The following is a 9,556-nucleotide window of genomic DNA, read 5'->3' as shown; positions in this document are numbered from 1 at the left end:
GGGAGCCTTGGGAGAAGACAGAAGAATGAAGAATAACACGTGGTAGAGTTAGGAGGCTTAGAAATAAAGTGACGACCTTCTTCTATGAGCGGGGGTGGAGGAGACAGAGAGAGAATATGAATTACAGAAGATAAAAAAGATATTAAGATATTTTTGGTGGAGAGAAGTTGAGCCTCCACCCAGGGGTGATATTTAAAATACTTCACAACCAGTGCAGAGTGGGCACCAGCTTAGGTCTCAGGTAGAGGCTCGGGCAGCTGAGGGAAAGACGGCAGTAGGGCAACAAAACGGTAGGGCTGAAGCAACGTCTCTCAGAACTTTAAAGGACTGAGAAGAATGATCTAAATTCCTCAAAAATAGTCTTTTGTGACAAAAAGAATATGATGCTATAAAATGATTCATCTTTAGTTCCCTGATTTAGAAGATATTTTTTAATCAAATAAATAATGAATGCTTTCCATAAATGTAATGCCTGTTGGCAAGAGGTCCAGAGAGGATACTGATTGAAATCATGACTGTTCACACTCTATTGGCATACTCTCTTGCAGCAAACGGTCTTGTAGTTCAAATAGGGAAAATGGGGTTCCAGTGACTTTCAGAACATAGAATCTGGTGTTTATTTCTATGCTCGGAGGTTCTCCCTCCGAGCACCAATCATAGACCTCTTTGCAACTCTTGTTTTCCCACTGCAGGAGGAGAATGAGATGATCACACCTAGTACTCCAGAGAATACAGGAAAGCGCTTGGGGATTCCCAGATCACAAGTGCCAAGTGCATAACATGGAAATCGTCACCAAGGTGATCACATCAACCTCAGCCACGCGTCAGCCTCCAAAGGGAGGCACTCCTGTACTTGTCAGTCCTCGTTTAGGAAAGTATTTCTCCTTCATCACTCCAAAGCAGTGCAGTACTGTAGCACCAGATACGCTGGTCTGAGGGCTGTTGCCCCGATTCAGCAAACTCTGAAGGATTACTAGGGCTTTGATCTAGACCATGCTATATGTGGCTGCAGCTTTTTTAAAACTGAATTTTCTGATTGAAAGAGACCTTTATATCTAATCTCAGCCTTTTAGAGATGAGGAACCACAGCGATCAGCTATTAAATAGAAGGTTAAACCAACATTTAGATCCATTTGGACCTTTTAATCTAGTATCCTTACTTCCAACTTTCTTATTGGAAAGCTTACGTTATAATTACATACACATGAATGGGGGTTTCTTGATATATTTCCCTTAGTTGTAAATCAGGTAAGATGCCAGAATGAGACATCCTCAGAGATTGTAAGGTATAATATGGAATGCATTATATTTGAATGTATAGCTGATATGTTGACCCAGTAGGATTCATGGTATTATCAGCTTTATTCTCTTCCTCATGCCTGTTTAACCTGCCCTGTGGGGCTAGTTGTTTTCCTGCCCCTTGGATGAATTAATGCACAGGCACAATGACTTTTTGGGTCACTCTCAAATAATAAAAGGTCTCTGGTTACTTTTCAAAAACAGTCTTGTATCAGTAATGAATACAGTCATATCAGTAATATGTTTGGCATAGTATAATAATAAAAAACTATACTTCCGAGGCAAAGGGGAGTAATGGCAGGCTTCCTCTGTATTTCTCCCAGCCTGGTTCTTCTCCCCTTCTTCCACATTCACTTAGTCTGCCCTACTCCTCCAGGATTAAAGTGGGGGAGAGAGAGAGCTAAAGAGGCAGAAAGGTCCTGGGGGGCTCTAGCTGGCATGGCTTCCTCTGGCCATGGTAGATGTTTCCACTTGACACTTTTTCTCATGGGCACTTTTATGGATTTATCAGAACCACCCTCACCACCACCACCCTGCTGGGGAATCTGTCACCACCCATTTCCTTGGCACAGGCAAATTCATTTTGATTCTTCCCCAAGGGCCTTGGGCACTCGAAGGCAAACCTCTGGCTTCTTTCTGCTAAGGTCTCTCTGCCTTTCCACGCAGTTCTCTTGGGTGGGATCAAAGTCAAGCCCACACTGTCTGTCTCACTCTCGTACACTTGTCTTCCATGGGAGTAAATTACTTCCCCACCCTAGTTTCTACCCTGTATTCAGGCCACTTTTGCCAACTCTGGCCCTTTTGATTTCTCAAGCATGACGTAGACACCAGTCCTTGGTGTTCCCAAACTGCAGGGGACACATCCTGAGCTCTCTGAGAGGTCTGCCTGAAGTACCCCTCACCAGAGTTAAGAGTGAGAGAAAAGCCCCTTTGGCCCTCCTGCCCACCCCCCACCCCGGGGGTGCAGAGGAGGGGCCTCTTGGGACATCTGTAGCTCCTCTACAGAAACCATTCTCTAATCCATAGCAGTCTCCTCAGCTTCTACTTCAAACCTTTTATACATTTAGGGTAAGTGAGAGGGTAAGGGAACACTCCTAAGTCCTATATGGTGGTCCTGCGCCTTGCTTGGAATGTAAGAGTAGCAGACAACTATTATGTGGACCCTCTGATAAAATGGAAATAAAATAATAGCTCCCATTTAACATCCTGTTACCAAATGTGTTCTCGGTCTCTTTCCAATTACCCCGATAAGGTTTTCTTTAGTGTTGGTAAAGATCAAATGCCATTTCAGTGAACTTTGTATGGTTTATCAGAGAAGACTTGAATTATCAGTGGCTGGAAAAGAGTTGGCAATAACTTTGTTATACAGAGATTTTTATTATAAGGAGAGTCATAGCAATTTGATCATCAGCGGGGACTCCCAGAATCGTGGGAGTGTTATTTATGAGTTGGGCTTCTCAAGTCTGTTTTTCCAACTGAATAAGGTATATAGAGCATTAATTATGAACACAAAATGGACTGTAATAATTTTGATAGTTCTGTCAGTCACAAATTGACAGTTATGTTAGAGCATCACATGAAAGATGTAACCAGTGAAGGCCCGAACCAGATGACTCCAGATACAGGGTGAAGTGTGACCATCTAGATGCCTTTATCAGACTGCAGATGGGGGCACCGTACCCAGTCTTGAGCATAAAATCGGAGCTCTCTGACAGCTTATTGCTCAGGCCTCAATTGAGGAGCTGACAGCCACACCTGCACTCGTCCCAGATGGAGCGCTTGAAGCCTTGTCCCTGACCATCTCACCAGCTGGTCTGGCACCCAGTGCTACACACCCCGGTGCTGTAGGGATTCTCGCTGAACACCCGACTCTCTTCCTCATACTTCTCTCATAAGACTCTGTGCACCTTACCTAACTCTATTGCTTGCAAACCTGTGTGACCCTCTTGTTTGAAACCACTCTACCTCAACTATTGGAGACGATCCTCTGGGTGGAACCTTGGTTAATGCCCACGGTAAACTGAGTCAGGAGGACTAGATCCATGGCTTTATTCTAATAAAGTCTAAATCGTGGAAAGACACAAACATGTGTGAGTCTGCTACTTTGATAGCCACGTCCAGCTCACAACATAAGGGAAGTGATTTGAATCATAAACAATAACGAATTGGCTGCCCTAGAAAAAGAAAATGAGCAAGAATATAAACTTCCTTTTGTAATGTGAAATGGTCTGTAGTTGTTTCAGTTAGGTAACAAGTTCGCTTATATCAGAAAAAGTCTCACCTCGGATGGATGCTTGTGCAGTTCACTAGAGTTAGATCAGCACAGTTGGTAGAGCAACATGGTGTCAAAATCATGGTGCCTCATTGGGGTCCTGTGGAATGATTATGTCCCAGCGTATTGAATTCCATCCTACCCCACAAAGTTTGCGGCTAGCATCTATCTCCAGGCCTTAAACCCTGTTTGTTCAGTAGTTGGCCCTTTCCTCAAAGCCTGAAGTATTTTGGAACATTGTCAACAGATCGTTGAAGAATACAAGATGAATCTTTATATAAATTTTTTTTTTAAAGACAACTAGCACTGGGATACTATGTCAAGTTTACACTCATACGTGATTTAAAATATCTAAGGTCAGACTGAGTACCTGGTAGATAAATGTTAATGGGTGGGATACCAAGACCAATAAAAGAAAGATAAAAAGCACAGTTAAATTTATGTTTTATTTGTCTTCAGTTCTCTTGAAACTTCACTAGAACTCTCATGACATTAACAGAATCTGTGTATAGCAATGAAGTCTCCTTCATGGCCAGCATTGTAACATAATATTTCAGCTGTCAATACCACTGTCAGGAATGTAATTTATTTCACTCTTTGGTTTTATTTGGATAGACATTTTGGAGATGAAGGTGGCAGTGATTTAGTGCTGCTGACGCACGGCACTGAGCTTGCTATCCTCACAAATTCAAGTTGGTTTCTTAAGCAAAAGTGAGCCTGCTTCCACGTGAAAATGAAAATGTTCAAATAAATTAAGCATAGTGCAAGGAATTCTCAGTCCTTCCATAGAGAAAAGGAAAAGTAAGGGCATTTTACTGACCGAGGACCCTGTTCCCAAGCAAGGCAGTGTTTTAGTCATGGGCATGTCAGACTCACCTATGGCTCTTTGTAAAAATACCTATGTACTGCCCCACCTGTCCCCGTACCCCCGACTCCATGTTCTAACTCAGAGGATTAGAAGTGGAACCAGGCTTTTGTACTGTTTCAAAGCCCCCAGTGGTGATTCCAATGTGCAGATGGCTGAGAGGTACTACTAATGTTTAGATGGATCCACAAGTTTTAAAAGAATGGATGGGAAGAAGGTCCAGCTGGAGGCCTCCTTTAGTCAGTGCAGAGAGAAATTAGTGGCTGGGAGGAGATGGAGTGGTATGGGTGGGAGGGGTGTCACAGCAGAGCTGGGGTTCACTCAGGGGCAGGCCTCAAGTAATTCATAACTTTGAGAAAGGTACAGATCACTTTGAGAGTTTGATGGAAGCTATAGTTACTCTCCTCAGAAAAATACACATAGGCTAACCCCACAAAATTTAACACATACTTTCAGGGAATTCTAGATTAGAATGAAGTTTTCGATTTTTGCTATTTTAACCAGATGGTTAACAGTCTCATTTGTTAAGGTAAGTATCATGCAGGGTTTCTGGTCCTGCTCCCTGCACAAGAACGCAAGATATGGTGAGACCAAAAGGAACAGCAGCGGAGCCATAGATAGGGGAGTCATACCACTATATTCTCGCTGGTGACTGGGTTGGAGACACAAGAAGCAGGAGCCACAAGATCCACAATCCGCCCTCTGCTTCTCGGCCAACCTCCTTCCCGCCCCCCCAGTGAAAGCACAGGGGTTATATTAGTCGCTAATGGCTAACCGGTAACAGCTGATGGCCACCCAGCCACAGTGGTTGGTCTGCTTACAGCTGATGGCCATCTAATAACCGAGCCAGCACCTTTCCACGTGAGGCTGAGAGCCCGGAAACTGCTCTCTGGGACTCTGCCCCCACAGTAAGAAAAACAGGAGACAGCCACACAGGTCCCTGGCCTCAAGAAGCTGACAGTCTAGTAACCCGGAGAAAGCAGTAACAACAAACAAAATAGGAGTGTACATACCGTAGACAATAATCACAAGAATTGTGGGGGAATGCAGAGTTCCGGAATGTTAAATTGGAGAATTTGAAACATGTGCTTTGAGAGGGGACAGATTAATGGAGACAGGTGTGGTACAGAAGCCCCCTAAAAGAATGAAGTCAGCAGGACATAGGCAGGTTAATAAAGGAGGACACCCTAAGGCTGCCTTTGGAATTGAAGTTTGTGGTGAATGAGTGATAAAAATGGCACTGATCCAGCTGCTAGAGGTCATTCACATGGTCCCACTGGTAGGTTGGGGTCTGGGGTGGGTGGAAGCTATTAAAATGCTGATGAATACAGTTTTGTAACAAGAGGAGGAGACACTGGGAGAAAGAGAGCAAGCTGTCGCTAGGAGGGCGGCCTTGGAGTAGCTATTCATTGCCAGGGTCAGAAGTTGGCCCTGTGTTTGTTCTTTACGATGAAAGGAAACCGCGGGAGAGCGCTGAGTGGTGGAGAACGACATTTAGCCAGTGGGCATGAAAATGAATTTTAGCTGTAATGTGCAAAAACCCTAGGTGTATGGACAGAAGGGAACCAGCCAGAAGGTTACAACAGGTCAGGAATAAATAACCACCAGGCGGAGGATCCCAGATTCCGTCCTTCTTTTGTTGGGTGAGGAGCGCTAGGCAAACGCATCCACAAAGGCTTTGGAAAGAAGCAGTTTGACCGTCCACACTCGGCTGTAGCCCCGGGTAACTATTAGGAGCCCCCGAAGGGTGGTAGAAGCGGAGGCCCGGGAAGCTCAGCCCTCGCTGGGAGGCCTCGCAGCAGGGACCCCAGGCCACCGCGCGGCAGGCGGGCAGATCCCACCCCTTCCTGAAAGAAGCGCCCTCCTCGCCGAGACTGCCGCCGCCGCCGCCGCCGCCGCCGCGCCGCCACCGCCGCCGCCGCAGGTCACGGCCCCGCGAGGTGTCCGCGGCCCCGCCGCACGGAAGCAGGTAGGCACAGCGTCCGCGACGCCCCATCCTCCGCCCGGGCCCGCCGGACATCCAGGGGGCGTCGGGCCCGGGTCCGCGCCCAAACCGGAGGTGGAGACCGAGGCGGCAGGCGCTGCAGCGGGGCTCGGGCGGCGGGGTCGCCGGCCGCAGGACCCTGCCCGTTTTCCGCCCGCTTCCCCGGAGCTCTCCGGGCGCGGGGTCGACCGCCCGAGCCCCCGCGGGCGCACGGCGCGAGCGGAGCGCGAGTGCCGGGCGGCGTCCCGGAGTCCCTGCGGTTGCTCCCCTGCGCCCTGGGCGCCGAGCCAGCGCGTCCCGGTGTCCGCCGCAGCCGCAGTGCCGGCTGCCGAGCCCCTGCGCCTCCCTCCGGCTGCGGCTCGGGTCCCGTCCTTTGACAGGTGTCCCTACCCGCCGCACCAGGCGGATACCCAGGCCTTTTGTTGTCGGGTGCACTCTGGTTGGAAGCGGCCCCACGTTTGGCCATCCCAGTGTCACTGCAATTCGCGGTTCACTTTACCGTTAGCCAAGTCAGGCTGGCTCGGGGAGCAAGGGGTCCGGGGAGGAGGCACCAACTTGCCTTGCCCTGTGCAAAGACCTCCACTCTAAATGCACACTTTTGCTTTCCTTTCCTGGTCACACACTGGGGAAGAAATGGGATTTTCGGTTTCTCTGGGGAAGACGGCGGTGGTGGGTTACGGAGGCTATTTTTGGGCATCCGTTAAAATAAAAAAGTGATTAGTTTGGGTTACGAAGAGAGCCCTTGTTTAGCAGTTTTCTCCTTAAATAAATGGAGAATGAGAGGGTTTTCCCGTTTTAAATTCCTATTCATTTTCTCAGTACTTATCCTTCTCGTCCGTTCACCTTTACCTCCACTGCACTTTATTATACCCCAGACACTTCACTGATTTTGTGTGTGTGTGTGGTTTATTCCGGCCAGACGGTGTTTCACGGCTGAGCCAGGAAGGATTGTGAGTCTGAGCGTGAGAACACAGCCCAGTTGGGATGGAAGCCCCCTCCGACTTCCTACATGCAAAATGTAGGGAACCAAATATACTAATGATGTGTTAAAAAAAAATAATACACAGTTCTTGGATGTATTACAATAACAGAGCCTAAATGGTAAAGTTAGTTTCTGCTTCTTCATTTCTCTGCTGTATCAAAGGCAGATTTTTAATGCAAGGCTGTAATTCCATTCTGGGCTGCAGCTCATCAAAAGGATAGGCTAATGTGGATGTATAACTCCTTGGTAGCAGTTAATAAGTTGACCTACTTAAAGTTTTCAGAGAAAAATTATTAGGCTCCTACATGTGATATTTGCAGATCAAAGAATCTTAGTCTCTCATGCATTAAATCTCAAACTTTTTCTACTATATTTCTTAGAGTCACCATGTTTCCAAGATTAACTATAGCTGTCATCTCTTAATGAACTAGAAATATGAATTTAATCTTCAAGGCATAAACATAGGAATTTTAATGGTGTGTCCTTTATTTACACATTATTAAATAAATGTTTCGTAAACGCCCCAAGTTGGAAGCTCAAAAACTGGACATGGTAAATACAAAGATGAAGTTTTGCTAACAGTAATGACTAGATGGCAGATGTTAAGACACTGAGCAAACATGAAGCATTTGGACAATGCATGTTTATTATAATTTGCCATTAGCCAAAGGCAATCTCTTTGGATTTTTAAAATCAACATTAAAGTGTCTTTATAACAATTGCTTAATTCATGTATTTCACATCAAATGCCTTTCACAGATTGCTTTGCAGAAGAGTTTTGCTCTGTGGAATAATTTTTTTTCTTCAGGAACATAATGCCTTATGTTTAAGCTTTCTTATAGAACTACCACAATCATGCTTATAGCAATATTTTAGGGTTTTTTTGTGTTCACTCTACCTACTGTGATAGCTTTGCTTTATATTCTTGTGGGTCCTCATGCTTTATTTCCCCTGTGACCTACTCGTAGGCACACCCCTGCAGCACAGTAGCCAGATTAGTAAGCAGGGCACCTGGAATGATGACAGAGGGAAAGCTAGCTGGTCCTAGCAATCTTAGTCACTTGGTTTCACTGTAATCTGGCCACTTGGGATCAGTTCAGTAATCAATTAAGCAAGACAGGCACAGACAACATAATGTATTCTTCACAGTCTTTCCCTTCACAAGAGAAGGATCTACAACGCTCAGCATTCACACTACAGTGGTGATTAGGTTCTGTGAAACACAAATGAGAAGGGTGCTCAAGTTCTCAAAATGTGATACAAAGACCAGGTGTTACTGAATCTGAATCTAAGTTCATGAAAAGGCTAGGGACAGACCCAGGTGTGTATAAAATATTTTTCTCTTCCCAATGGTAATAACAGAAGTGGGTCCCTACTTATTTTATCTATAAACTTATTCCTGGAGCTGATGGTACTATGTGTCTTTATGTTTTTTGATAAATCACTCTAAGCACTTTCAAACTAGCTCATAAGTGAGTGCAACTTGAACAAGTTATTGTGATCACCAAATAATATTTTCTGGTATGTTTGGAGTTTGAAGGACAACTCGTGGCAGTAGAAAGTCAATGCAAAGAGTCTTTAGACAGGCCAGATGGAATGATATTTTGAGATAATGATGGAATCTTTGGCAGTAGCCTTTAAATTCAACCTCATAGTATTCTAAGTCAAGCCAGCTCTACTAGGTAGAGCTTGGAACTCTTTTACCAAACAAGAAATGAACAATTTTTTTTTTAGCATTTGTAAATGGCTTTTCTCTAGGTCGGTGCTATCCAACAAAGTTTCTGCATGATGGAAATGTTCTGTAATCTGCCCAGTGTGGTAGCCAAGAGCCACGAAGAGCTATTGAGCACTTGAAAAATATCTAGTGCAATTGAGGAACTGAATTTTGATTTTTAATTAATTTTAATTAATGTAAATAGCCACATAGGGCTATTGGTACCATACTGGACAGTGCAGCTCTAAAGTCTCTCTACCCATTTTCTGCAGAGGTAACACGTGATAATAGTATTTCCTTAGAAGAAAGTGGAAATTGGCATTGATAAAACCAGGAATGAAGATTTGACTCTGTAATCCTGTTGTTACAAAAAACACACTTGTAGTTACTCTGAAGAAGGTGTTTTGTGCTGAAGTTCAACTCTAAAAATAAAGCTTCCC

At 45.1% G+C, this 9,556-nt stretch overlaps 1 protein-coding gene across 1 annotated transcript in view; it reads left to right on the top strand.

Annotated features, from left to right (window-relative positions):
- Positions 1–5,772: 5,772 nt before the first annotated feature.
- The window catches only part of TMEM150C (transmembrane protein 150C), a 68,157-nt gene continuing 64,373 nt past the window's right edge, over positions 5,773–9,556 (top strand). The window contains exon 1 of the mRNA XM_033106618.1: positions 5,773–6,405. The gene's annotated coding sequence lies outside the window, so the exon portion shown is untranslated. The remainder of the gene's footprint in view (positions 6,406–9,556) is intronic.

This window comes from Rhinolophus ferrumequinum, chromosome 5, assembly GCF_004115265.2.
Source record: "Rhinolophus ferrumequinum isolate MPI-CBG mRhiFer1 chromosome 5, mRhiFer1_v1.p, whole genome shotgun sequence".
In the NCBI taxonomy this organism is placed as follows: Eukaryota; Metazoa; Chordata; class Mammalia; order Chiroptera; family Rhinolophidae; genus Rhinolophus; species Rhinolophus ferrumequinum.
The sequence above is the reverse complement of the archived record's forward strand: the minus strand, read 5'-3'. Positions and strand labels throughout refer to the sequence as shown.